The sequence below is a fragment of the Nicotiana sylvestris genome, chromosome 8 (genome assembly GCF_000393655.2).
Source record: "Nicotiana sylvestris chromosome 8, ASM39365v2, whole genome shotgun sequence".
NCBI lineage: Eukaryota > Viridiplantae > Streptophyta > Magnoliopsida > Solanales > Solanaceae > Nicotiana > Nicotiana sylvestris.
The window spans coordinates 93712999-93740170 of NC_091064.1; positions in this window are offsets into that span (position 1 = coordinate 93712999).

The window sequence follows — 27172 nt, forward strand, 5'->3', positions numbered from 1 at the left end:
GCGTTGAAATCTAAATTGTGCTGCCTAGAGAGTGGGCCTAACTATTGTGTGAGTGAATGCAAGAATTGCAGAAGAGTTAAAATTCCAGACGATTTGTGTTTACACAAGCTTATGAAGGAGTGAGTTCAATCTCACTATGGTATTACAGCAACAATAGAGTATGTGCGTTATGATTTATTGAGTGCGTTTTGTTATATGACTTTGATCCAAGTTAGGGAGTTTGCTATTAATTAAGTTGATTGCACGGTTAAGAGCTATATTGTTCCAGTCTGCCAAAGAGATGCCTCGGTATTATTCGATCCCGGTTCCACCTATTCTTGTGTGTCCTCATATTTTGCTCATTATTTGGGTATGCCCCGAGAGTTTCTTTCTTTACCTATTCATGTATCTACCCCGGTGGGAGATACTGTTGTTGTAGACCGTGTGTACCGGTCATGTGTGGTGACTATTGGGGGTCTGTAGACCCGAGTGGATCTATTGCTATTGAGCATGGTGGATTTTGATGTCATTTTGGGCATGGATTGGATATCTTCATGTCGTGCTATTCTAGACTGTCATGCTAAGACAGTCACTTTGGCTATGCGAGGTGTACCGCGGATCGAGTGGTGTGGTGTGACTGATTATATCCCTAGTAGAGTGATCTATTTCTTGAAGGCCCATCATATGGTTGGGAAGGGTTGCCTTTCATATCTAGCATTTGTGAGGGATGTTGGAGCTAAGACTCCTAGTATTGATTTTGTCCCTGTTGTGAGGGATTTTCCCGATGTTTTTCCTGCAGACCTGCCGAGCATGCCACCAGACAAGGATATTGATTTTGGTATTGAGCTGGTGCCGGGAACTCAACCCATTTCTATTCCGCCATATTGTATGGCACCAGCAGAGTTGAAGGAATTGAAAGAACAGCTTCAAGAACTCCTAGATAAGGGGTTCATTCGGCCTAGTGTGTCCCCTTGGGGTGCACCGGTTTTGGTTGTGAAGAAGAAGGATGGCACGATGAGAATGTGTATTGATTATAGGCAATTGAACAAAGTAACAATTAAGAACAAGTATCATTTGCCTCGCATTGATAATTTATTTGATCAGCTTCAGGGAGCGAGAGTGTTCTCCAAGATTGATCTCCGTTCGGGTTATCACCAGTTGAATATCAGGGATTCAGATATTCTTAAGACTGCTTTCAGGACCAGATATGGTCATTATGAGTTTCTTGTTATGTCCTTCGAGCTAACCAATGCCCCAGCAGCATTCATGCATTAGATGAACAGTGTATTTCGGTCTTATCTGGATTCGTTCGCTATTGTATTCATGGATGATATTCTGGTTTACTCGCGTAGTTAGGAGGAGCACGCGGAGCATTTGAGAGTTGTGTTGTAGAGACTGAGGGAGGAGAAGCTTTATGCAAAATTCTCCAAGTGTGAGTTTTGGCTCAGTTCAGTGGCTTTCTTGGGGCACGTGGTGTCCAGCGAGGGTATACAGGTTGATCCGAAGAAGATAGAGGCAGTTCAGAGTTGGCCCAGACCGTCCTCAGCCACAGAGATTCGTAGCTTTCTTGGGTTAACAAGCAATTATCGCCGGTTTGTTCAGGGATTTTCATCCATTGCATCGCCCTTGACCAAATTGACTCACAAGGGTGCTCCATTCGTATGGTCGGACGAGTGTGAGGAGAGCTTTCAGAAGCTCAAGACAGCCTTGACCACAACTCCAGTGTTGGTTTTGCCATCAGCTTCAGGTTCATATACTGTGTATTGTGATGCTTCAAGAGTTGGGATTGGTTGTGTGTTGATGCAGGAGGGTAGAGTTCTTTCTTATGCTTTTCGGCAGTTGAAGCCCCATGAGAAGAACTACCCCATTCACGATTTGGAGTTGGCTGCCATAGTTCACGCATTGAAGATTTGGAGGCATTACTTGTATGGTGTATCTTGTGAGGTGTTCACTGATCATCGTAGTCTTCAGCATTTGTTCAAGCAAAAGGATCTTAATTCGATGCAGCGGAGATGGTTGGAGTTGCTTAAGGATTATGATATCACTATATTGTACCATCCGGGAAAGGCCAATGTGGTGGCCGATGCTTTGACCCGAAAGGCAGTGAGTATGGGGAGTTTGGCATATATTCCAGTTGGGGAGAGACCTCTTGCAGTTGATGTTCAGGCCTTGGCCAATTGGTTCGTGAGGTTGGATATTTTGAAGCCCAGTCGGGTGTTGGCTTGTGTGGTTTCTCGGTCTTCTTTATATGATCGCATCAGAGAGCGCTAGAGTGATGATCCACATTTGCTTGTCCTTAGGGACAGAGTCCAGCAGGATGATGCCAGAGATGTGACCGTCGGTGATGATGGTATGTTGAGGATGCAGGGCCGGATTTGTGTGCCCAATGTGGATGGGCTTAGAGAGCTGATTCTGGAGGAGGCCCATAGCTCGCGGTATTCCATTCATCCGGGTGCCGCGAAGATGTATCAGGATTTGAGGTAGCACTATTGGTGGATAAGAATGAAGAAAGATATTGTGGGATTTGTAGCTCGGTGTCTCAACTGTCAGCAGGTGAAGTATGAGCATCAGAGACTGGGTGGCTTGTTTTAGCAGATGGTTATTCCTGAGTGAAAGTGGGAGAGAATCACTATGGACTTTGTGGTTGGACTTCCTCGGACTTTGAAGAAGTTCGATGCTGTTTGGGTGATTGTGGATCGGCTGACCAAGTCTGCGCACTTTGGAGGTTGAGATCAAAGGTCCATAGTCCGAGGAAGTCCAACCACAGATATCTGGGTGATTGCTGTTCGGTTGCATGGCATTCCTGTTTCCATCATCTCAGATAGAGGTACTCAGTTTACTTCGTAGTTTTGGAGAGCCGTGCAGAGAGAGTTGGGTACTCAGGTAGAGTTGAGCACAGCGTTTCACCATCAGACGAACGGACAGTCCAAGCGTACTATTCAAATATTTGAGGACATGTTGCGTGCTTGTGTTATTGACTTTGGAGGTTCATGGGATAAGTTTCTACCACTTGTAGAGTTTGCTTACAACAACAGCTACCAGCCGAGTATTCTGATGGCTTCATATGAGGCTTTGTATGGGAGGCGACGTAGTTCTCCGGTTGGTTGGTTCGAGCCCGGCGAGGCTAGACTATTGGGGACAGATTTGGTTCAGGATGCCTTAGAGAAGGTGAAGGTGATTCAAGAGAGGCTTCGTGCAGCGCAGTCACGTCAAAAGAGTTATGCGGACCGGAAGGTTCGAGATGTGTCCTACATGGTCGGTGAGAAGGTCCTGCTTAAGGTTTCGCCCATGAAGGGTGTTATGAGATTTGGGAAGAAAGGAAAATTGAGTCCTCGGTTCATTGGGCCTTTTGAGATGCTTCGGAGGATTGGGGAGGTGGCTTATGAGCTTGCTTTACCACCCAGCCTGTCGAATGTGCATTCGGTATTTCATGTTTCTATGCTCCGGAAGTATATTGGGGATCCGTTTCATGCTTTGGACTTCAGCACAGTTCAGTTGGATGACGATTTGACCTTTAATGTGGACCTAGTAGCTATTTTGGGTCGCTAGGTACGGAAGTTGAGATCAAAGGATATAGCTTCAGTGAAGGTGCAGTGGAAAGGTCGGCCCGTGGAGGAGGCTACCTGGGATACCGAGCGAGAGATACAGAACAGATACCCTCATCTGTTTGAGGCTTCAGGTATGTTTCTTGACTCGTTCGAGGACGAATGTTTATTTAAGTTGGGGAGGATGTGACGACCCGGTCAGTCGTCTCATGAGTTACCGCTCCATTTCCCCCATTTCAGCTTCTTTATGCTTCGTTATCCGTGTTTTATGGGATCGAGATGATTAGTTCGAGTTCGGAGAGGATTTGGTAAGAAATGAGACACTTAGTCTCTTTCAAGAAGGCTTAAGTTGGAAAAGTCAACCGGATATTGACTTATGTGTTAGAGGGTTCGGATGTGTGTTCTGATGGTTCGGTTAGCTTCGGGAGGTGATTTGTGACTTAGGAGAGTGATCGAAAGTGGTTTTGGAGGTACGGTGTAGAATTAGGCTTGAATTGGCGAAGTTAGTATTTTGGCGAATTCCGGTTGATAGGTGAGATTTTGATCCGAGGGTCGGAATGGAATTCCGAGAGTTTCTGTAGCTTCGTTATGTCATTTTGGACTTGTCTGCAAAATTTGAGGTCATTCGGACGTGGTTTGGTTGGGTTTATGATCAAAAATGAAATTTGGAAGTTCTTGAGATTCATAGGCTTGAATTCGATGTGATTTGATGATTTTTGAAGTTAGTCGAGGTGTTTTGATGATTGGAAAGAGGTTGAATAATGTTTAGGATGCGTTGGTGCTTTTGGTTGAGGTCCCGGAACTTAGAAAAATGGAGGGAGCAACAGTTTTGGCGCAAACTGCGCTCCTTTTCGCGTTGGGCGCGCTGGCCTAGTGCTGGCCGCGGCCGCGGTCGTGAAGACGCAGGTTGCTGGTCCTACTTCAGAAGCTCATATCTTTTGATCCACAAGGAATTTGAGGATATTCAAAAACGAGAGTTGTAGCCTTTCGTGTCTAGTTTCCAGAAAGGTAAAGATTTTGTAATTGGGACATATGTAGCGAAAGTTATGGACAAAATACTAAAGCCTGTCCCTACAGAGCAAGACCTGCGCGGCCGCGGTCATTTTTGCGCAGACCCCGCTGGTTTTGCGCGGACCGCAGTCATTTTTGTGCGGTCAGCGGTGTCAGAATCCGAGGGGTACTCTATAAATACGAGGTTTTGGGTTTTATTTGATATTTTGACCTAGAGAGCTAGGATTTTGGTGATTTTTCGAAGGTTTTTCAAGAAATTGGTCAGGGTAAGTGATTTTAACTCAGATTTGGCTAGAATACATGAATCTATTACTGAATTCATCATTTAATTCATGATTTGAGATGGAATTTGGGAAGAAAATTGTGAAACCTTTCAAAAATATAAAATGATGATTTGAAGGACCAAATGGTATCGGAATTGGATAATTTTTGTATGGTTAGACTCGTGAGGGTATGAGGATTCTGAAAATGTAAATTTTACCCAATTCCGAGACGTGGTACCGGGGCTCGGGTTTTGCTAATTTCGAGATTTTTGATATCTTTCGAATGTTTTCACTTGGGCTTTGTTTCCATAGCATATTGTGACGTATTCGTTCTGATTTTGGATAGATTCGACGAGCATGGAGGCCAATTCAAGGGGCAAAGGCGTCGTGAGCTAGAGAATTAGCTAGTTCGAGGTGAGTAATGGTTGTAAATGATGTCCTGAGTGATGATGCCACGAGGTGGCTTGATATAGCGCTTGGGCCGTAAGGGGCCCCTCCGGAGTCTGCACACACACAGTGAGCGCGGGTACCCATGTGATTTGAAACAGTGGTAACAATGACACTGTATGATGCAATTTGGTCAGGTAACAATGGCTGACCATTATGCTGAGAGATTGATACTATGCCCGAGGGGCTAATATGAGTGATTGTGAGGTTACAGTGGTAACAATGACACTGTATGATGCAATTTGGTCAGGTAACAATGACTGACCAGGAATAACACCGTGCGGTCAGGTAACAATGGCTGACCAGGAACTAATTTGTGCCCGAGAGGCTGGTACTATTCTATATGATTGCCCGAGGGGCGAGGTTTATGTGTTCATCTTGCATACTTACTTGTCTTTTACTTGTTTAACTGTGGTATTTGTGCCCGAGGGGCGGATTTCTGTGCATAGTGGCACTAATTATTTTGAAATTATTTCACAACTATTGAAAAGATCATTTTCAAAAGAGGTTTAGAACCGAGCCAAGGTATTTTCTAAGAATGCACAGTTTCACTGATTTTTCTCAAGGAGTTTTACACTGCTTCTATATAGCATGTTGGTTGCTTTACGTGATTTCATGTTGCTCAGTTATTATTTACCTTTATTACTCACTGAGTTGGAGTACTCACTTTACTCCCTGCACCTCGCATGCAGTTGCAGGTATTTATTCACCCGGTAGCGGGTATTGGCTCTGTGGAGGCAGAGTTATAGAGGTTTTAGTGAGGTGACTGCCGGCGTTCACAACACCATTGTCTTTCTATGTTATTCATTATTCTTTTTCAGTGTATTCTAGACTGTAAATTGGAAATTTCATTCTTATAGATGCTCGTGACTTGTGACACCCCGGTTTGGGCTGTGTCGGGATGGTTCCTACTGTTGTCAATGTTAAAATTTCCACAATTTATGAGTATCATATTACATGTTATCACTGTTATGATGATTAACTGTTTAAAAGAGGTGTTCTGTTTTTGTATGGCTGGCCTTGCCTTCACGAGAGGTGCCATCACGACGGGGTTCGGGGATTGGGTCGTGACACTTGGACTGACCAGCATACTGCGTTAGTCAAAAGTATTAAACAGCGTGTTAGGTCTCTACCTTGCTTAACTCTTGCTAATCATACATGACAAAAAAATATTGAGACAGATGCGTCCAACGTTGGATACGGTGGGATTTTAAAGCAAGTGAATCCCAACAATAAGAGTGAATACCTGATAAGATTTCACTCTGGTAAATGGACCGAAGCCCAGAAGAAATATGCTACTGTGGCTCATGAAATGTTAACTATGTTAAATGTGTTTTAAAATTTCAAGATGATTTATATAATCAAAAGTTTTTAATAAAAACTGATGCTCAATCTGTTAAATATATGTTTGACAAAGATTTCAAACATGATGCGTCTAAATTAATATTTGCTAGATGGCAAGCTCAACTGGCGCCTTTTGATTTTGAAATTCAATACAAAAAAGGAATTGATAATTCCCTTCCGGATTTTTTATCCCAGGAATACTTAGACTGATTATGATTTTCTATACGACTTTTCTCGATGAAGAATTATTAATTACTATCCTTAAAGTGGTTAGATTAAATAGAGATCTACAAAGTCTCATAATTGAATTGATAATTGAAGAAATCATTGATAACCTGATTAATAATGAATTTTCTATTCATGATTATACTGAAACTGTTAGGGATGATATGTGGATTATTACTTCTCAGAATAAATTGACTTGTTATTTGTGCAGAATGGACCCTTCATGGGCCACCAGAGGAAGAGGTAGGGGAAAATCTTCCCCTAGTAAATCATATTCTCAAGGATCGTCATACGTGTTACAACCCATATCCACATGTGTTAGTTCATGCCATATATTAGTTATAAATCCAAGAAGTAATTATCTTTGAGATGATAAGAAGTCAATCCTATTGGTCTTAAGTGATACAAGAGTGTATAAGGGTGATTAACAAGTATTAGATGTTAAATGAATCAAGGATGTTGTAACTCGTATTATCAAGTAATCTAGCGGTGCTTAATACACTCAAAAGTTCATTTATTAAGGTATTTTAATCATATAATATCTGTATCATAAGTCTTGAAGTCAAACGAGTTATGAAACAAAAGTCGACAAAAGTTGTCGCAACTTGGGTTCATAATTTTCCTTAAACATTAGGTCAAATGTTTCTAATCTTTTCTCATAATTTACAAGGAATTACGGGGTGATCTACCAACCAAATTAAAGATCTATGAGTCTTGTTTCCAATGCATTAAACCATTTATCGATACGATATCGGAGCAGATAGATATTCGCGTTTTCGTGAGACCACGACTAGCACCTCTCTATGGGGCCCACTAAGGCGGTTTAAGATATTTGGACCTATATAAGATGCCTCCAACCCGTTTTAAGTCATTTCTTCTCACTATTTTCAGACCTTAGAACCCTAGGAACATCCTCTCAAGGTTCTCTCAAGATTCAAGACCCAAAAAAGGGCAAACAACACAAATCAAGTGTCGGGAATTCCGTGGCGCTAGTAAGTCTCTTGTTCTTCTTGTTGTTGCTCATTTTTGTGTCGTTCCAGCTCGTGTGGGAGGTTGTTTTAAAGGGTTTATGTTCTGTAAATACTCCCTCATGTTCTTAATATCAATCCTAGGTAATTTCAAGCCTTCTAAAGTGATTCTAGTGCCGAAAAACACTAATTGATCGCTAGTTTCGCTTTTTTGTTGTTGTGGCAGCATTGGAGGGATATTTCATGGAAATTTAAGGTCAAATTGGAGTTTTTATTTCTGTATAAAGGTAAGGAACCTCTTACTCTATATGTATTTAAGATTATCCAAGTTGCGGCTAAGCCATTGAAGCTAGAACTTGTGAAATATATATCGAAAGGCTTGGTAGTAATGTTATTGTTTTGTGGACTGTTTTGCGTTGCTGTTGGGCTGCGTATTTTACTACTGTTTTGTGGAGTTTTGGAGGAGGAAGGGTGTGGAGAAACACCATATATATGTAGGGTTATGGGCTGATAGTTATTCGTAACATTTCCAGGTTGTTTGACACGACTACGGTGGTCGTCGTATGTATGGAGTGATTAGGCTGTGTGTGGACTATTTTGGGAGGCTCAATATGTTTATTATTGATGTTGTTTGGGATGTTTGGTGACTGTTTTGAATGGTGTGAGGTCATATATATAGGGGAGGTGCTGTCCGTTTCATCGTAAAATAGGTTGTGGTCGATACATAATAGTTATGACGCTTAAATGATAACGATAGTATCGTTTCTCTTATTGTAGACTAAGGAGTTTTGACAATTGCATAGCTTGAGATTGGGGCAGTATATACAAGGTATGTGAGGCTATCCCTTTCCTTCTTTTGCACGACTCCGATTGTACATAATGTAATGAACGAGCTTCCAAGATACTCTACTCTTAGAAGCTAGCAGTACTTACATTGTTTTCCCTCTTATGGAACGATTGATGTTAATGTTGCTTCTCTTATTCTTATGTTATCAATGTTGTTGGTACTTCCTGATTCTTATAAGGTTCATAGTGAAGAGTTAGTCCTAATAACGTGTACAGAGGATACCGACCTTACGTCACTCCGAAAGGTTTAGAATGTGATTCCATGAGTCGAGCATGCATTATATATATGTATCTATTTTACTCTACCGAGCCACGCTATAGTTGGCCGGGTACGGCACCTATTGTGCAACCACTGATCAGTTGGGTTTTACCGAGCTCCACGTGGCCGGGTACGATTCTACCGAGCCTATTATGGCCGGGTACGATATGATGATGATGATGCCCACAGAGGCGAATGCTTTAAAGGTTTATGTATTTATACATATGTATCATGCATTTCATGTAAGTAGCCCTCAGAGGTACTAAGATGTTACAGGTTGTATATTCTCTATCCTTGCTTACATTACTGATCGTATTTATGGTTCCTTGCCTTACATACTCAGTACTTTATTCGTACTGACGTCCTTTTATTTGTGGACGCTGCATGTCGTGCTGCATGTCCTGATAGACAGGCAGGTACAGCTCCCCCACCACAGTAGGTTGTCCAGTTCAGCGGTGATTGGCGAGATCCCTTCTCCGGACTTGCCTTGGTCTTGGTATGCATTTTTGTTATAGACATTATGGGTATGTCGGGGCCCTGTTCCGGCTATGTTGCAGCACTTATGTTCCTTTAGAGGCTCATAGACAGGTGTCGACTCATGTATAGTTTGGTATGCCTTGTCGGCTAGTTTTTGTTGTATAGTCTTTCATAGTAGCGTGGTAGCTCATACCTTATATGTAGTTTCTTGATTGTCTGGTCATCCCCTGCTATGTATGTTCATGCCGTCATATTTTATTGCTGGTTGTCCATGATCCAGGTCTACCATTTATATTGATCTCGTCAGCCCTAAAAGATAATAATGAAGGTTAGATGAAATGTACGTTGGTGCTCGGCAAGTGTGGTCGGGTGCTAGTCATGGCCCTCTAGTTTGGGTCGTGACAAACTTGGTATCAGAGCAAGTCTGTCCTAGGGGTTGTCTATGAGCCGTGTCTAGTAGAGTCTTGATTATGGATGTGTAGCGCGCCACATTTATAATCAGGAGGCTACATGACATCTAGGGTTGTTACCTTCTTCCTGAATCTAGATCGTGCGTAGAGTTGAGTCGTAAGTGTTCGTCTCTAATATTCACCTTGTTTTTTTCAGTGATGCCTTCGACTAGGAAGCAAACGATTAGTAGACGGCTTGATACAGCAGCGGGAGAGGGTACCAGTCAGGTGCCCCAAGTCAGAGCAGGACAAAGTGAGGCTCAAAGTGAGATGCCCTCTCATACCTCATCTACTCCATCTCCTCCAGAGGATATTAGAAGGCACCCAGCGCCTCCAGTTCCTCCGTCTGGCACTCCAGACCAGGATATGCGGAGTGCTTTGCAGTTATTGACTAGCTTGGTAGCTGCTCAGGCTCAGAGGCAGAATACAGGTGTTGCTGAGAAACCAGTTAGTACAAGAGTTCGTGATTTTATTAATTTAGACCCTCCAGTGTTTACCGGATCAGATCCCAAGGAGGACCCACAGACTTTTAGACCAGGTTCATCGTACACTTCGGGTTATGCATGTTAGTGATACAGAGGCAGTAGAGTTGGCTTCTTATCGGCAGGATTTAGCGGTTCTCTGGTATGATAGTTGGGAGAGATCCAGGGGTCCGAACCCTCCTCCAGCTGTGTGGAAGGAATTTTCTGAGGCCTTTCTTCGTCACTACTTCCCAGTTGAGATACGACAAGCTAGAGGTGATAAGTTCTTGAACCTTAGACAAGATAATATGAGTGTGCGAGAGTACAATATGCAGTTTGATTCTTTGGCAAGGTATGTTCCCCATATGGTGGCCGAGATGAGTGATAGGGTGCATATGTTCGTGAATGGGTTGGGACCACATCTGATAAATGAGTGTACGATAGCCTCCTTGGTGGAGGGCATGGATATTTCCCATATTCAAGCTTATGCCCAGACCCTAGAGGATCGTAAGCGCCAGCAGAGGGCAGTTAGGGAGCAGGATAAGGGCCAGCATAAGAGGGCGAGATTTGCAGGGTATTCTGATGACTTCAGAGGCAGCATCAGGCCACAGTTTTCGAGAAGTTCGGCGCCACATGTAGCTAGTGCTCCTCCACAGTTTCAGAGGCCTCGATATGATCGATCCTATTCTGGTCCAGGTCAGAGTTCGCGGGCATCTGGCTTGCAACATCACAGGGATACTAGTCAGATGAGACCCCCAACACCACATTGTGATCAGTACGGCAAAGCCCACTTTGGACTGTGTCGTCGAGGTTCTGATGCATGCTATTCGTGCGGACAGCCTGGCCATATGATGCGGGATTGTCCTAATAGAGGAGGTGATGGTATGGCTCAGCCGACTGGATCTGTGTCTGGTTCTTCCTCATCAGTTCGACCTCCAGCACGGGGTTTTCAGCAGTCGACAGGTCGTGGTAGGGGTAGAGGTGCAGTGCCGAGTTCGAGTGGTGCTCAAAATCGAACCTATGCTCTAGTAGGTCGACAGGATCTCGAGTCGTCTCCAGATGTTGTTACAGGTATTATATCTGTGTTTTCTTATGATGTATATGCGTTGATTGATCCGGGATCTACATTATCATATGTTACACCCTTTGTGGCTAATAAGTTTGGCATTGAACCTGAATTGATAAGTAAACCCCTTGCGGTATCTACTCCGATAGGAGATTTTGTGATTGCTAGAAGGGTATATAGAGGTTGCACTGTGATGATTTGTAGTCGTCAAACCTCGGCAAATTTATTTGAGTTAGAAATGGTTGATTTTGATGTGATAATGGGAATGGACTGGTTGGCCTCATGCTATGCAAATGTTGACTGTCGTACGAAGATGGTTAGGTTCCAATTTCCGGGTGAACCCGTCATTGAATGGAAAGGGAACATTGCTACACCGAAAGGTAGGTTTATTTCCTATCTTAAGGCAAGGAAAATGATCTCAAAAGGTTACATTTATCATCTCGTTCGCGTTAGGGATGCGGAGGCGAAACCGCCTACTTTACAATCAATCCCTGTGGTCAACGAATTCCCAGATGTTTTCCCAGATGAACTCCCAGGCCTTCCTCCTGAAAGGGAGATTGAGTTTAGCATTGATGTGTTGCCTGACACTCAACCGATCTCTATTCCTCCATACAGAATGGCCCCGGCAGAGTTGCGAGAGTTGAAGGTGCAGTTGAAGGACTTGCTGGATAAGGGCTTTATTAGGCCTAGCACTTCACCTTGGGGTGCACCAGTCCTATTCGTGCGGAAGAAAGACGGGTCGTTACGGATGTGTATCGACTATCGACAGTTGAATAAGTCTACTATAAAGAACAAGTATCCACTTCCAAGAATTGATGACCTGTTTGACCAACTCCAGGGTGCCAAGTATTTCTCCAAGATTGATTTACGTTTAGGGTATCATCAGGTGAGGGTTAGGGAGAAGGATATTCCAAAGACGGCCTTCCGGACAAGATATGGGCACTTTGAGTTCTTGGTGATGTCGTTCGGGCTAACAAATGCCACAACAACTTTTATGGATCTCATGAATACTATATTCAGGCCCTATCTTGATGTGTTCGTGATTGTATTCATTGATGACATTCTAGTGTATTCTCGTTCGGAGGCGGAACATGCGGGCCACTTGCGGATAGTATTACAGACGCTTCAGGATCGTAAGTTATATGCTAAGCTCTCCAAATGTGAATTCTGGCTGAACTCAGTAGCATTCCTTGGCCATGTGATATCTGATGAGGGTATTAGTGTCGACACTCAGAAGATCGATGCAGTAAAGAATTGGCCGAGACCTACAACACCATCAGAAGTCCGCAGCTTCCTAGGGCTAGCAGGATATTATAGGCGGTTTGTAGAAGGATTTTCCTCTATATCATCACCATTGACTAAGTTAACACAAAAAGCTACCAAATTCCAGTGGTCTGACACTTGTGAACGTAGTTTTCAGGAGCTGAAGAATCGATTGACATCTGCACCAGTGCTCACTCTTCCTGAAGGAACAGAAGGTTATGTGGTATATTGTGATGCCTCAGGTATAGGTTTGGGGTGCGTATTGATGCAGCGTGGGAATGTGATTGCTTATGCATCAAGACAATTGAAGAAGCATGAAAAGAATTATCCAACCCATGATTTGGAATTGGCTGCAGTAATATATGCTTTGAAGATATGGCGACACTACTTATACGGCGTCCATGTTGACATCTACACAGATCACAAGAGTTTACAATACATCTTCAAGCAGAAAGAGTTGAATTTGAGGCAGCGTAGGTGGCTTGAATTATTGAAAGACTACGACGTCGAGATATTGTATCATCCCGGTAAAGCCAATGTTGTGGCAGACGCTCTCAGCCGTAAATCAATGGGAAGCTTAGTACATATTGAGGCAGGTAGATGGGGGTTGATTAAAGAGCTTCATCAGCTAGCCAATATGAGAATCAGATTGTTAGACTCTGATGACGGAGGTGTTACTGTACAGAATACATCAGAATCATCTTTGGTAGCCGAGGTAAAAGCACGACAATATGAAGATCCTATCTTAGTACGATTAAGAGAAAGCATTCAACAGTGTAAAAGTATGGCTTTTGGGATCGGAAAAGACGGGGCACTGAGATACCAGAGCCGATTGTGTGTGCCTAATGTGGCAGGGTTGCGAGAGAAGATTATGAATGAGATTCATCAATCCCGATATTCCATCCATCCCGGCTCGACAAAGATGTATCATGATGTCAAGGAGCAGTATTGGTGGGATAATATGAAGAAGTCTATTGCAGAATTTGTAGCCCAGTGTCCCAATTGTCAACAAGTAAAGATAGAACATCAGAAACCCGGTGGATTGCTTCAAAATATAGAGATTCCGACCTGGAAGTGGGAGGTGATTAATATGGACTTCATTATTGGATTACCTCGCTCTTATCATAAGTTTGACTCCATCTGGGTGATAATTGATCGACTTACAAAATGTGCCCATTTTCTGCCAGTGAAGACAACTTACACGGCTGAAGATTATGCGAAGTTGTATATCAAGGAGATTGTTAGGCTTCATGGTGTGCCCGTATCTATTATATCAGACCGAGGAGCTCAATTTACGGCTAACTTTTGGAGGTCTTTCCAGAAGGGTTTAGGCACACAAGTAAATCTCAGCACTGCATTTCATCCGCAGACTGACGGACAGGCTGAACGTACCATTCAGACACTGGAAGATATGCTACGAGCATGTGTTCTAGATTTTAAGGGGAATTGGGATGATCATCTTCCACTCATAGAATTCGCCTATAACAATAGCTACCATTCCAGTATTAAAATGGCCCCATACGAGGCACTATACGGGAGGAGATGTAGATCACCAGTTGGATGGTTCGAAGTCGGTGAAACAGAATTATATGGGCCAGATTTGATTCACCAAGCTATTGAGAAGGTGAAAGTGATACAGGAGCGATTGAGGACGGCACAAAGCAGGCAAAAATCTTATTCTGATGTCCGACGTCGTGATCTAGAGTTTGAGGTTGGTGATTGGGTTTTCCTGAGGATCTCACCAATGAAGGGTATTATGCATTTTGGGAAGAAAGGTAAGCTGAGTCCAAGGTATATCGGGCCGTATAAAATTCTTCGATGAATTGGACAGGTTGCTTATGAGTTAGAATTGCAATCCGAATTGGAATTTGTCCACCCGGTATTCCATGTATCTATGTTGAAAAAATTTATTGGAGAACCTTATCGAGTCGTTCTATCAAAGATGTACAAGTTACAGAGGACCTATCATATGAAGAAGTGCCAGTGGCGATATTAGATCGGCAAGTCCGCAAGCTGAGAACAAAAGATGTAGCTTCCGTCAAAGTATTGTGGAGGAACAAAAATATGGAAGAAATGACATGGGAAGCAGAAGAGGAGATGAAGTCTAAATACCCTTACTTATTCCAGAATGAAGATAACAAGGATGCTGGTGGAAGACAGGATACATTGGAAGGTGAAACGGCTCTATGAGGTAAGCAATAATTTGAGAATACTCCTCCTTAATACAAAATGGTGATATGTAGATAATGTAAATACGCATAATGCTTTGTGTAGCCTTGTGAAGCCATATGTTGGGCTTAATTACTTGCAAGTTTTGCTAGTGACCATTTTATAGGGGAAAATTGATCGGAAATTTCCATTGGAATCCACGATGATTTAAACTCCCCATAAACCCTTACATTCGAGGACGAATGTTCCTAAAGGGGGGGGAGGGTGTTACAACCCATATCCACATGTGTTAGTTCATGCCATATATTAGTTAACATAAATCCAAGAAGGAATTATCTTTGAGATGATAAGAAGTCAATCCTATTGGTCTTAAGTGATACAAGAGTGTATAAGGGTGATTAACAAGTATTAGAAGTTAAATGAATCAAGGATGTTGTAACTCGTATTTTCAAGTAATCTAGCGGTGCTTAATACACTCAAGAGTTCATTTATTAAGGTATTTTAATCATATAATATCCGTATCATAAGTCTTGAAGTCAAACGAGTTATGAAACAAAAGTCGACAAAAGTTGTCGCAACTTAGGTTCATAATTTTACTTAAACATTAGGTCAAATGTTTCTAATCTTTTCTCATAATTTACAAGGAATTACGGGGTGATCTACCAACCAAATTAAAGATCTATGAGTCTAGTTTCCAACTCATTAAACCGTTCATCGATACGATCTCGGAGTAGAGAGATATTCGCATTTTCGCGAGACTGCGCCAAGCACCTCTCTATGGGGCCCACTAAGGCGGTTTAAGATATTTGGACCTATATAGGATGCCTCCAACCCGTTTTAAGTCATTTCTTCTCACTATTTTCAGACCTTAGAACCCTAGGAACATCCTCTCAAGGTTCTCTCAAGATTCAAGACCCAAAAAAGGGGCAAACAACACAAATCAAGTGTCGGGAATTCCGTGGCGCTAGTAAGTCTCTTGTTCTTCTTGTTGTTGCTCATTTTTGTGTTGTTCCAGCTCGTGTGGGAGGTTGTTTTAAAGGGTTTATGTTCTTTAAATACTCCCTCATGTTCTTAATATCAATCCTAGGTGATTTCAAGCCTTCTAAAGTGATTCTAGTGCCGAAAAACACTAATTGATCGCTAGTTTCGCTTTTTTGTTGTTGTGGCAGCATTGGAGGGATATTTCATGGAAATTTAAGGTCAAATTGGAGTTGTTATTTCTGTATAAAGGTAAGGAACCTCTTACTCTATATGTATTTAAGATTATCCAAGTTGCGGCTAAGCCATTGAAGCTAGAACTTGTGAAATATATATCGAAAGGCTTGGTAGTAATGTTATTGTTTTGTGGACTGTTTTGTGTTGCTGTTGGGCTGCGTATTTTACTACTATCTTGTGGAGTTTTGGAGGAGGAAGGGTGTGGAGAAACACCATATATATGTAGGGTTATGGGCTGATAGTTATTCGTAACATTTCCAGGTTGTTTGACACGACTACGGTGGTCGTCGTATGTATGGAGTGATTAGGCTGTGTGTGGACTATTTTGGGAGGCTCAATATGTTTATTATTGATGTTGTTTGGGCTGTTTGGTGACTGTTTTGAATGGTGTGAGGTCATATATATAGGGGAGGTGCTGTCCGTTTCATCGTAAAATAGGTTGTGGTCGATACATAATAGTTATGACGCTTAAATGATAACGATAGTATCGTTTCTCTTATTGTAGACTAAGGAGTTTTGACAATTGCATAGCTTGAGATTGGGGCAGTATATACAAGGTATGTGAGGCTATCCCTTTCCTTCTTTTGCACGACTCCGATTGTACATAATGTAATGAACGAGCTTCCAAGATACTCTACTCTTAGAAGCTAGCAGTACTTACATTGTTTTCCCTCTTATGGAACGATTGATGTTAATGTTGCTTCTCTTATTCTTATGTTATCAATGTTGTTGGTACTTCCTGATTCTTATAAGGTTCATAGTGAAGAGTTAGTCCTAATAACGTGTACAGAGGATACCGACCTTACGTCACTCCGAAAGGTTTAGAATGTGATTCCATGAGTCGAGCATGCATTATATATATGTATCTATTTTACTCTACCGAGCCACGCTATAGTTGGCCGGGTACGGCACCTATTGTGCAACCACTGATCAGTTGGGTTTTACCGAGCTCCACGTGGCCGGGTACGATTCTACCGAGCCTATTATGGCCGGGTACGATATGATGATGATGATGCCCACAGAGGCGAATGCTTTAAAGGTTTATGTATTTATACATATGTATCATGCATTTCATGTAAGTAGCCCTCAGAGGTACTAAGATGTTACAGGTTGTATATTCTCTATCCTTGCTTACATTACTGATCGTATTTATGGTTCCTTGCCTTACATACTCAGTACTTTATTCGTACTGACGTCCTTTTATTTGTGGACGCTGCATGTCGTGCTGCAGGTCCTGATAGACAGGCAGGTGCAGCTCCCCCACCACAGTAGACTGTCCAGTTCAGCGGTGATTGGCGAGATCCCTTCTCCGGACTTGCCTTGGTCTTGGTATGCAATTTTTGTTATAGACATTATGGGTATGTCGGGGCCCTGTTCCGGCTATGTTGCAACACTTATGTTCTTTTAGAGGCTCATAGACAGGTGTCGACTCATGTATAGTTTGGTATGCCTTGTCGGCTAGTTTTTGTTGTATAGTCTTTCATAGTAGCGTGGTAGCTCATACCTTATATGTAGTTTCTTGATTGTCTGGTCATCCCCTGCTATGTATGTTCATGCCGTCATATTTTATTGCTGGTTGTCCATGATCCAGGTCTACCATTTATATTGATCTCGTCATCCCTAAAAGATAATAATGAAGGTTAGATGAAATGTACGTTGGTGCTCGGCAAGTGTGGTCGGGTACTAGTCATGGCCCTCCAGTTTGGGTCGTGACAATACGGATCCTCATCAAGTTCTCTGGTGATACAAGCGGAAAAAAAGAGTTTAATAAACTCTAAGATATTTCATAAAGGAGATTCATCAGTAGGTCCGTCTATACATCTGGATGATATTCCAGAAGATAATCCATTATACGGTCATCTACATGCATATTTGGCCGCCAAAAATCAAAGTAATACTTTTGCTTCAATCGCTAGAGAAGAGGACAATGATGATATCAAGTCCTACGAAAAACTACCAAAGAAAGAAATAATATTTCTTTTAGAAAACTCCGAGATTCAACGAATGGATGAACCATGGAAGATATTCCAGAGATACCTGATTAATGGGTTATACTACCCAGGTGAATCATATAAAACCCGCGCTTATTATGAGACCATCCTCATCAGCACAGGTAGTGCAGAATTCCAGCACCTTTCCGGTTATAACACCAGTGAGAACGTTTATAACTTCTCAAAAATTATTATCAAGCAGATTATATCTGTTGAAGAATGGGGGATATCCACAATGAAAGAGAGGCAGATAAGCCTTAATAAATCACCCATGAATTTTACTTACTGGAATTATATCCAGGCATTCGATAGGGTATTATATTATAACAATGATAGACATAAACACACTTGGTTTATTAAAATATGTGTAAATATATTTGCAGGACCTATCCCTAATTGGTTTCTGAACTGGTGGTCATATCACGGCCCCACAACAAAGATCTTGCCTGAGCCATTTTTTAAGTTATACAAAGAATGGACAAAAATTTCTCCGTTTTAAACTGATTTATATCATACAGATCATATCTGTTATTTAGAAAAAATTGATCAGATATACTTCTTCATTGAATTCTCTATTCCGTGGATTCATAAATGGACCCCCGAATTGGGGTTTACTGAAGAACAGATCCCTTGCTTATATAGGGTCTTTTACAATAATTTTTGGGATAAGTTAATGAAGAATGATCCCAAAACAAAATTGTTATACGGTCAAGAATTATTGGATTCCATTAAAGTACAGATCCAGTTATACGCGACCACTCCCCAGAAGAAAATATTTTATGATAGCTCAATCAAGCATATTGCTAGGAGAATCTCCATTCAAGATGGAGATAAAACGGATTTAATAAACCAATATCTGGAAGAAGTGAAAAGAAATTTGCTGAAAAAATTGAGACTGTTTCTGATTACAAAACTGAAACGTGGTCAGATTAAAATAGTTGAGTAATTTTTTGATGCCATCCAGTAATTTTTTGATACCAATATATTGAATCTCCCTTAGTATATTTGAGTACTTTTCAGATTACTAATGACTTGTCAAATACTGATTGTTCGCATGTTACTCAAAACCCGGATGGTAGGATTTGTATTCAATTTGATGATAAGTCTACTGTTTATAATAGAAATTCGTTTTCTAATAATAGACTTTTACCTTCTCTTCAACATATTTCTCCTGTCGAGCCAGTCTATGGTCCAGCTCGAAATCGTGCAGCATCGTTACACACTATCTGTGACGACCCAAAGGGTCATCACCGTAGTTCTTCCTTGTTCCGCACTTCCGAGGCCTTGAAAACCTCGCTTTTAGTTGCTTCGATTTGCGTGCGCAGTTCGGGCGCGTATCCGGAAAGTTTTTATGTTAGAATATGTGAATCATGTGAAAATTTTGATGGATTTTGATATTAACATGCATAATATTGACTTCGATCAATATTTTGGGTAAACGGACCCGGACCTGTGATTCGACGATCCCGGAGGGTCCGAAGAAAAATATGGGACTTGGGCGTGTGCCCAAAATTAAATTCCGAGGTCCTAAGCCCGAGAAATGAAATTTTGTGTGAACTTGTTTTCTGAAATTAATTAAGGAAAATGAAGAAGGAAATTGATCAGAAAACTTTGGTATCGGGCTCGTATTTTGGTTCCGACACACGGTACGAGTCTTAAATATGTTTTAAGCACTATCTGTAAAGTTTGGCTAAAAAAAATGTTATATGACGTGTTTCGGACTTAAAATGGGGAATTGGAGTTTTTTGAATGTTGAAAGAAAATCATGTGTTTTGAGGCTTGATTCTATGTATATGATGTTATTTTGGAGATTTAATCGCACAAATGAGACCGTAAGATGTTTTTAAGATCATATGTATGTTTGGTTTGGAGCCCCGAGGGCTCGGGTGAGTTTTGAGTGGGGCCCGGGAGATCTTAAGACTTAAAAAAATGCAGGTTCAGGTGTTGCAGGCCCAGCGCGGCCGCGGCCATTTCAGCGCGGCCCGCGCTGGCAGCCACACGGCCGCAGTGCTTTTCTGTGCGGTCCGCGTGGTGGGGGTTCAGAGGGTCGGTAGCCAGGTCGACCAGCGCAGCCGCGCACCAAATCAGTGTGGTCCGCGTTGGGTGGGTTCAGAGAGCCCACTTTTTCCCTCGCTCGGCGCGGCTGCAGTGCATTTCCGCGCGGTCCGCACTGGTAGCCATGCGGCCGCGGTGCATTTCTACGTGGTCCGCGCCAGCCCCCAGCATATATATAAATTCGGGATTTTCAATCATTTTACCCACTTTTCAAAACCCAAAACCTAAGAGGCGATTTTCCAAACAACTTTTCTTCTCCAAAACGATTGGTAAGTGATTTCTAACTTAATTTCTTTATTCCTTGACATCTTTTAACATGATTTCAAATTCAAATCAAAGATTTTCATGGGGGAAATTGGGTGTTTTGGGTAGAACCTAGGTTTTCTACAAATTGAGAAGTTAGACCTCAATTTGAGGTCCGATTTCAAAACAAATCATATATTTGGATTCGGGGGAGAATGGGTAACCGTGTTTTGGTCCGAACCTCGAGTTTCGACCACGTGGGTCTGGGGGGTGTTTTTGACAATTTTGGGAAACACCTTGTAAAATTTATTTTTAATGCATGGGGAGTGATTAATTTAGTAATTATTAATGTGATTAAGTAACTTATGACTAGATTCGAGCGGATTGGTGGTGGAATCAAGAGGTAAAGCTATACTAGAAGCGTGAGTTTAGTTTGGAGCATTCGAGGTAAGTGTTTGTTCTAACTTTGGCTTGAGGGAATAGGATTAGGATGTTATCTGCTACTTGCTAATGTGTAGTACGGTGTATAGGCATGGTGACGGATATTATGGGATCGTGTGGCACGCCGTCCACTTATATATGATATTATGGGATCGTGTGGCACGCCGTCCACTTATATATGATATTATGGGATCGTGTGGCACGCCGTCCACTTATATATGATATTATGGGATCGTGTGGCACGCCGTCCACTTATATATGATATTATGGGATCGTGTGGCACGCCGTCCACTTATATATGATATTATGGGATCGTGTGGCACGCCGTCCACTTATATATGATATTATGGGATCGTGTGGCACGCCGTCCACTTATATATGATATTATGGGATCGTGTGGCACGCCGTCCACTTATATATGATATTATGGGATCGTGTGGCACGCCGTCCACTTATATATGATATTATGGGATCGTGTGGCACGCCGTCCACTTATATATGATATTATGGGATCGTGTGGCACGCCGTCCACTTATATATGATATTATGGGATCGTGTGGCACGCCGTCCACTTATATATGATATTATGGGATCGTGTGGCACACCGTCCACTTATATATGATATTATGGGATCGTGTGGCACGCCGTCCACTTATATATGATATTATGGGATCGTGTGGCACGCCGTCCACTATATATATATATATATATATATATATATATATATATATCATGGGAACCGGAGTTTCTTCTGTTTATTTCCGATATTTCATTTTTATCTGTTATTCCCCGATAGCATGTCCACTCCTAGCTTTACTTTGTATTATCTTGTTATTGTTTTCTTGCACTTGTATATATACCTGTACAGGTTAATTGTGGTAGGTCCTGTTAAGCCTCGTCACTACTTCGCCGGGGTTAGGCCAGGCACTTACAAGCACATGGGGTCGGTTGTGCTGATGCTACGCTCTGTGCATTTTTGTGCACAGATCAGGGAGCAACTTATAGACCACAGCAGTAGGACTTCTGGGAGCTATTTTCAGTCCAGGGACTCTCGAGGTAGCCTAGCTGGCGTTCGCAGGCCAAAGCCCCTTTTCATATTTTTCATTTGTTCATCTTGTATCCGACAAACATGATGTATTTCCTTTCAGACATTGTTTTTAGTATTCTATAGTAGTCCGTGGGCTAGTGACACCATACCTTGGGTAGTGATGTGTATTAAACTTCCGCACTTTTGGTTTTCAGTTGCTTTAGATTTAAAGTCTTACGCTTAAATTTTGTCTCGTTTATTATATTGTATGAAAGAAAGCAGGAAAGGTGTTTTAAATATTTGGCTTGCCTAGCTCCGATAGTAGTCTCCATCACGACACCCGATGGTAGGAAATCCGGATCGTGACGAGTTGGTATCAAAGCCCTGGGTTACTTAGGTCTCACAACTCACGGACAGCTCGGTAGAGTCTGAGGGATCGGTACGGAGACATCTGTATTTATTCCTCAAGGGCTACTAAGTTAGGAAAACTTCACCTTGTTCATTCTTGTCGTGCAATTTTGTTTCTCAAGTACTGATTGTCTTTCCACTCTGTTCTTTCGCAGATGGTAAGGACACATGCTTCCTCTTCTACCGTGCAGCAGCCCGAGCCCCTAGCAGCAGCTCCTACCAGGGGCAGGGGGCAAGGCCGAGGTCGGGGCAGAGCTCAGCCCCGAGCGGCAGTCTTAGAGGTGGAGCCTCATGTTGACTACGACGAAGGGGTCCTAGCTCCAGCAGCTCCGCTGGGCCCAGCTCAGGTCCCAGAGGGTTTCATAGCCACTCTAGTGCTTGAGGACGCTTTGGTCCGACTGGTAGGCTTTATGGAGGGCATTTCTAGAGCGGGTTTGCTTCCCGTAGCTCCAGCCACATCTCAGGCTAGGGGAGGAGTTTAGACTCCCGATACTCATACTCCAAAGCCGGTATATCCTCAGGCTCAGGTTCCAGCAGTTCAGCCAGCCGTGGCAGTTCAGCCAGCTGTGGTAGCCCAGCCAGGTATTGCGGCTCAGTCCAGCGATGGTGCGGCTATGTCCGCGGATGCTTTGTGGCGGCTTGATCGTTTCACCAAGCTCTTCACAACCACATATAGTGGCACCCCCTCAGAGGATGCTCAGGATTTCATATTTAGCTGTCATGAGGTTATACGGACTATGGGCATTGTAGAGACCAATGGGGTCGACTTCGCCACTTTTCGCCTGGCAGGATCCGCCAAGACTTGGTGGAGGGATTTCTGTTTAGCTAGGCCAACAGGGTCGCCATCATTAACCTGGGATTAGTTTTCAAAGTTATTTCTGGGGAAGTTTCTTCCAGTTACTCAGCGAGATGCTCTTCGCAGGTAGTTTGAGCGTCTCCAGCAGGGTCCTATGACGGTCACCCAGTATGAGACCCAGTTCATTGATCTTGCTCGTCATGCCATTATAATACTCCCCACCGATAGAGAGAGGGTGCGGAGGTTTACTGATGGATTGGCCCAGCCGATCTGTGTTCAGATGGCCATGAGTGCCGGTAGTGAGATTTCATTTCAGGAGGCGGCAGATGGTGCATGCCGGATAGAGATGGCACTTGCTCAAGGAGGTGGTCATGGGTCTGATAAGAGGCCCCGTCATTCTGGTAGATTTAGTGGTACCTCGTCTGGAGGTAGGGATTCTTATGGTAGAGGCCATCCTTCGAGGCCCTTTCAGTCACCTCTCTAGGCTTCTCATGGTACACCAGGTGGTCGTGGTTCTCAGCCGCAGTATTCTGACCAGCAGCTCTTCAGTTCACCATCAGCACCTATCAGTGCACCACCACTTCATTATTCTTAGCGGCCGAGGGCTTGTTATACTTGCGGCGATGTGAGTCACATTGCCAGATATTGCCCTCGAGCTTCCAGCAGCAGGGTCCTCGCCTGATGATCCAGGCACTAGTTGCCCCACAGCTTGCCCAGCCAGCTAGAGGCGGGGGTAGAGGACATAGAGGTAGAGGTAGAGGTCTTAGAGGTAGAGCTCAGACCGCTAGAGGTAGGGGTCAGCCAGCAGCAGATCGTCCCAGGGATATGATTCAGGGAGGTGGGGCCCAGCCCCATTGTTATGCCTTGCCAGCCAGGCCATAGGCTGAGTCATCAGATGCTGTGATTATAGGTACTATTCTGGTCTGTGATAGGGATGCTTATGTGCTATTTGATCCCGGATCTACGTATTCATATGTGTTGTCCTATTTTGCACCCTATTTGGTTATGCCTAGTGAGGCCTTGAGTATTCTTGTATATGTGTCTATGCTAGTGCGGAATTCTATAGTGGTGGACCGGGTTCATCGTTCATGTGCTATGGTATTCAGGGGTCTTGAGACCCGTGTTGACTTGTTGCTCTTGGATATGGTGGATTTCGATGTCATATTAGGGATGGATTGGTTGTCCCCGTATCATGCGATCTTGGATTGTCATGCCAAGACCGTGACCTTAGCCTTACCGGATTTGCCCCGTTTAGAATGGAGTGGGACTCCTGGTCATTCTTCTCGCAACTATATTTCTTATGTGAAGGCTCGACGCATGGTCGAGAAAGGGTGTCTAGCTTTTCTGGCTTATGTTCTCGACTCCAGTGCTGAGGTCCCGTCAAGTGATTCTATTCCTATTGTTCGGGAGTTTCCCGAGGTCTTCCCTTCAGACCTTCCGAGCATGCCGCCCAACTGGGACATTGATTTTTGTATTGATTTGGCCCCAGGCACTCAGCCCATTTCCATTCCGCCATATCGTATGGCGCCGCCAGAATTGAAAGAGTTAAAGGGTCAGCTTCAGGATTTGCTTGAGAAGGGTTTCATTAGACCCAGTGTTTCGCCTTGGGGCGCACCAGTGCTATTTGTGAAGAAAAAAGATGGTTCGATGAGGATGTGCATTGATTACCTGCAATTGAACAAGGTGACGATTAAGAACAAGTACCTACTGTCGAGGATCGACAATTTATTCGACCAGCTTTAGGGTGCGAGGGTGTTTTCAAAGATAGATTTGAGATCTGGCTACCACCAGCTGAGGATTAGGGCGTTTGATGTCCCTAAGATAGCATTTTGCACTCGGTATGGGCACTATGAGTTTTGGTCATGTCATTTGGATTGACTAATGCCCCAGCAGCATTCATTGAGTTGATGAACCGAGTGTTCAGACCTTATTTGGACTTGTTTGTGATAGTCTTCATTGACGATATTCTTATATACTCCCGCAGTCAGGAGGAGCACGAGCAGCACCTCAAAGCGGTTCTTCAGACCCTGAGGGTAGTCAGTTGTATGCTAAGTTCTCGAAGTGCGAGTTTTGGCTGAGTTCGGTCGCATTCCTAGGTCATGTCGTATCAGCAGCAGGTATTCAGGTAGACCCGAAGAACATAGAGGCAGTCAAGAACTGGCCTCGACCAGCTTCAGCTAAGGAGATTCGGAGTTTCCTGGGGTTAGCAGGTTACTACCGTCGGTTCGTGGAGGGGTTTTCATCCATTGTAGCCCCTATGACCAGATTGACCCAAAAAGGTGCCCAGTTCAGATGGTCAGACGAGTGTGAGGCAAGCTTTCAGAGGCTCAAGGCAGCTCTAACCACGACACCGGTGTTGGTTTTGCCCACAGGTTCAGGGCCCTATATAGTCTATTGTGATGCATCTCGTATTGGACTTGGTGCAGTGTTGATGCAGGATGACAAGGTCATTGCCTATGCTTCGAGGCAGTTGAAGGTTTATGAGAAGAACTATCCAGTGCATCATTTGGAGTTGGCAGCCATTGTTCACGAATTGAAGATTTAGAGGCACTATCTGTATGGTGTGGCGTGTGAGGTGTTCACGGATCATAAGAGTCTTCAGTATTTGTTCAAGCAAAAGGAGTTGAATTTTAGGCAGAGGAGGTGATTGGAATTGTTGAAAGATTATGACATCACTATCTTATATCACCCTGGAAAGGCCAATGTGGTGGCCGATGCCTTGAGTAGGAAGTCAACCAGTATGGGCAGTCTTGCTTATATTCCAGTCGGTGACAGACCGCTTGCTTTGGACGTTCAAGCCTTGGCCAATCAGTTTGTGAGGTTGGACATTTCTGAGCCTAGTCGAGTACTAGCTTGCACGGTCGCTCGTTCTTCGTTATTGGAGCGTATCCATGATCGACAATTCGATGATCCCCATTTGTGTGTCTTGAGAGACACGGTGCAGCGTGGAGGTGCCAAGAAAGTAACCTTAGATGATGATGGCATATTGAGATTGCAGGGGCGAGTTTGTGTGCCCAATGTTGATGGGATTCGAGAGTTGATCTTAGCGGAGGCCCACAGTTCTCGGTATTCTATTCACCCGGGCGCCGCGAAGATGTATCAGGATCTGAGGCAGCACTATTGGTGGCGCAAGATGAAGAAAGACATCATTGCGCATTTGGCTCGGTGTTTGAATTGTCAGCAGGTTAAGTACGAGCATCAAAGACCTGATGGTCTATTTCAGAGGATTGCACTTCCCGAGTGGAAGTGGGAGAGGATTACGATGGATTTTGTTACTGGACTTCCGATGACTCGGAAGATGTTTGATGCAGTTTGGGTCATTGTTGATAGGCTAACCAAGTCAGCGCATTTTGTTCCTGTTGCAGCCACCTATTCGTCTGAAAGGTTAGCCGAGATTTATATCAGGGAGATTGTTTGCCTTCATGGGGTGCCGCTATCTATCATTTCGGATCGGGGTACGCACTTTACCTCGCATTTCTGGAGAGCGGTCAGCGAGAGTTGGGCACCCAGGTTGAGTTGAGTACAGCATTTCATCCCCAGATGGACGGTCAGTCCAAGAGGACTATTCAGATTCTTGAGGACATGCTCCGAGCCTGTGTCATTGATTTTGGAGGCTCGTGGGACCAGTTTTTGCCTTTAGCAGAGTTCGCCTACAACAACAGCTACCAGTCCAGCATTCATATGGCTCCGTATGATGCGTTGTATGGTACGCGATATCGGTCTCCGATTGGATGGTTTGAGCCGGGAGAGGCTCGATTATTGGGTACGGATTAGTTTTAGGAGGCCTTGGACAAGGTCAGGATTATTTAGGATAGACTTCGTACAGCTCAGTCCAGACAAAAGAGTTATGCAGACCACAAGGTCAGAGATGTTGCTTTCATGGTTGGGGAGCGGGTATTGCTCCGTGTATCGCCTATGAAGGGCGTGATGAGATTTGGGAAGAAGGGCAAGCTCACCCCTAGGTTCATCGGTCCATTTGAGATTCTTGATCGTGTGGGAGAGGTGGCTTATAGACTTGCCTTGCCACCTAGCTTGTTAGATGTGCATCCCGTATTTCATGTATCTATGCTCCGGAAGTATCGCGGAGATCCATCGCACGTGTTAGATTTCAGCACTGTCCAATTGGAAAAGGATCTGTCATATTAGGAAGAGCCGGTGGCTATTCTAGACCGGCAGGTTCGACAGTTGAGGTCGAAGAGTTTTCCGTCGGTGCGTGTTCATTGG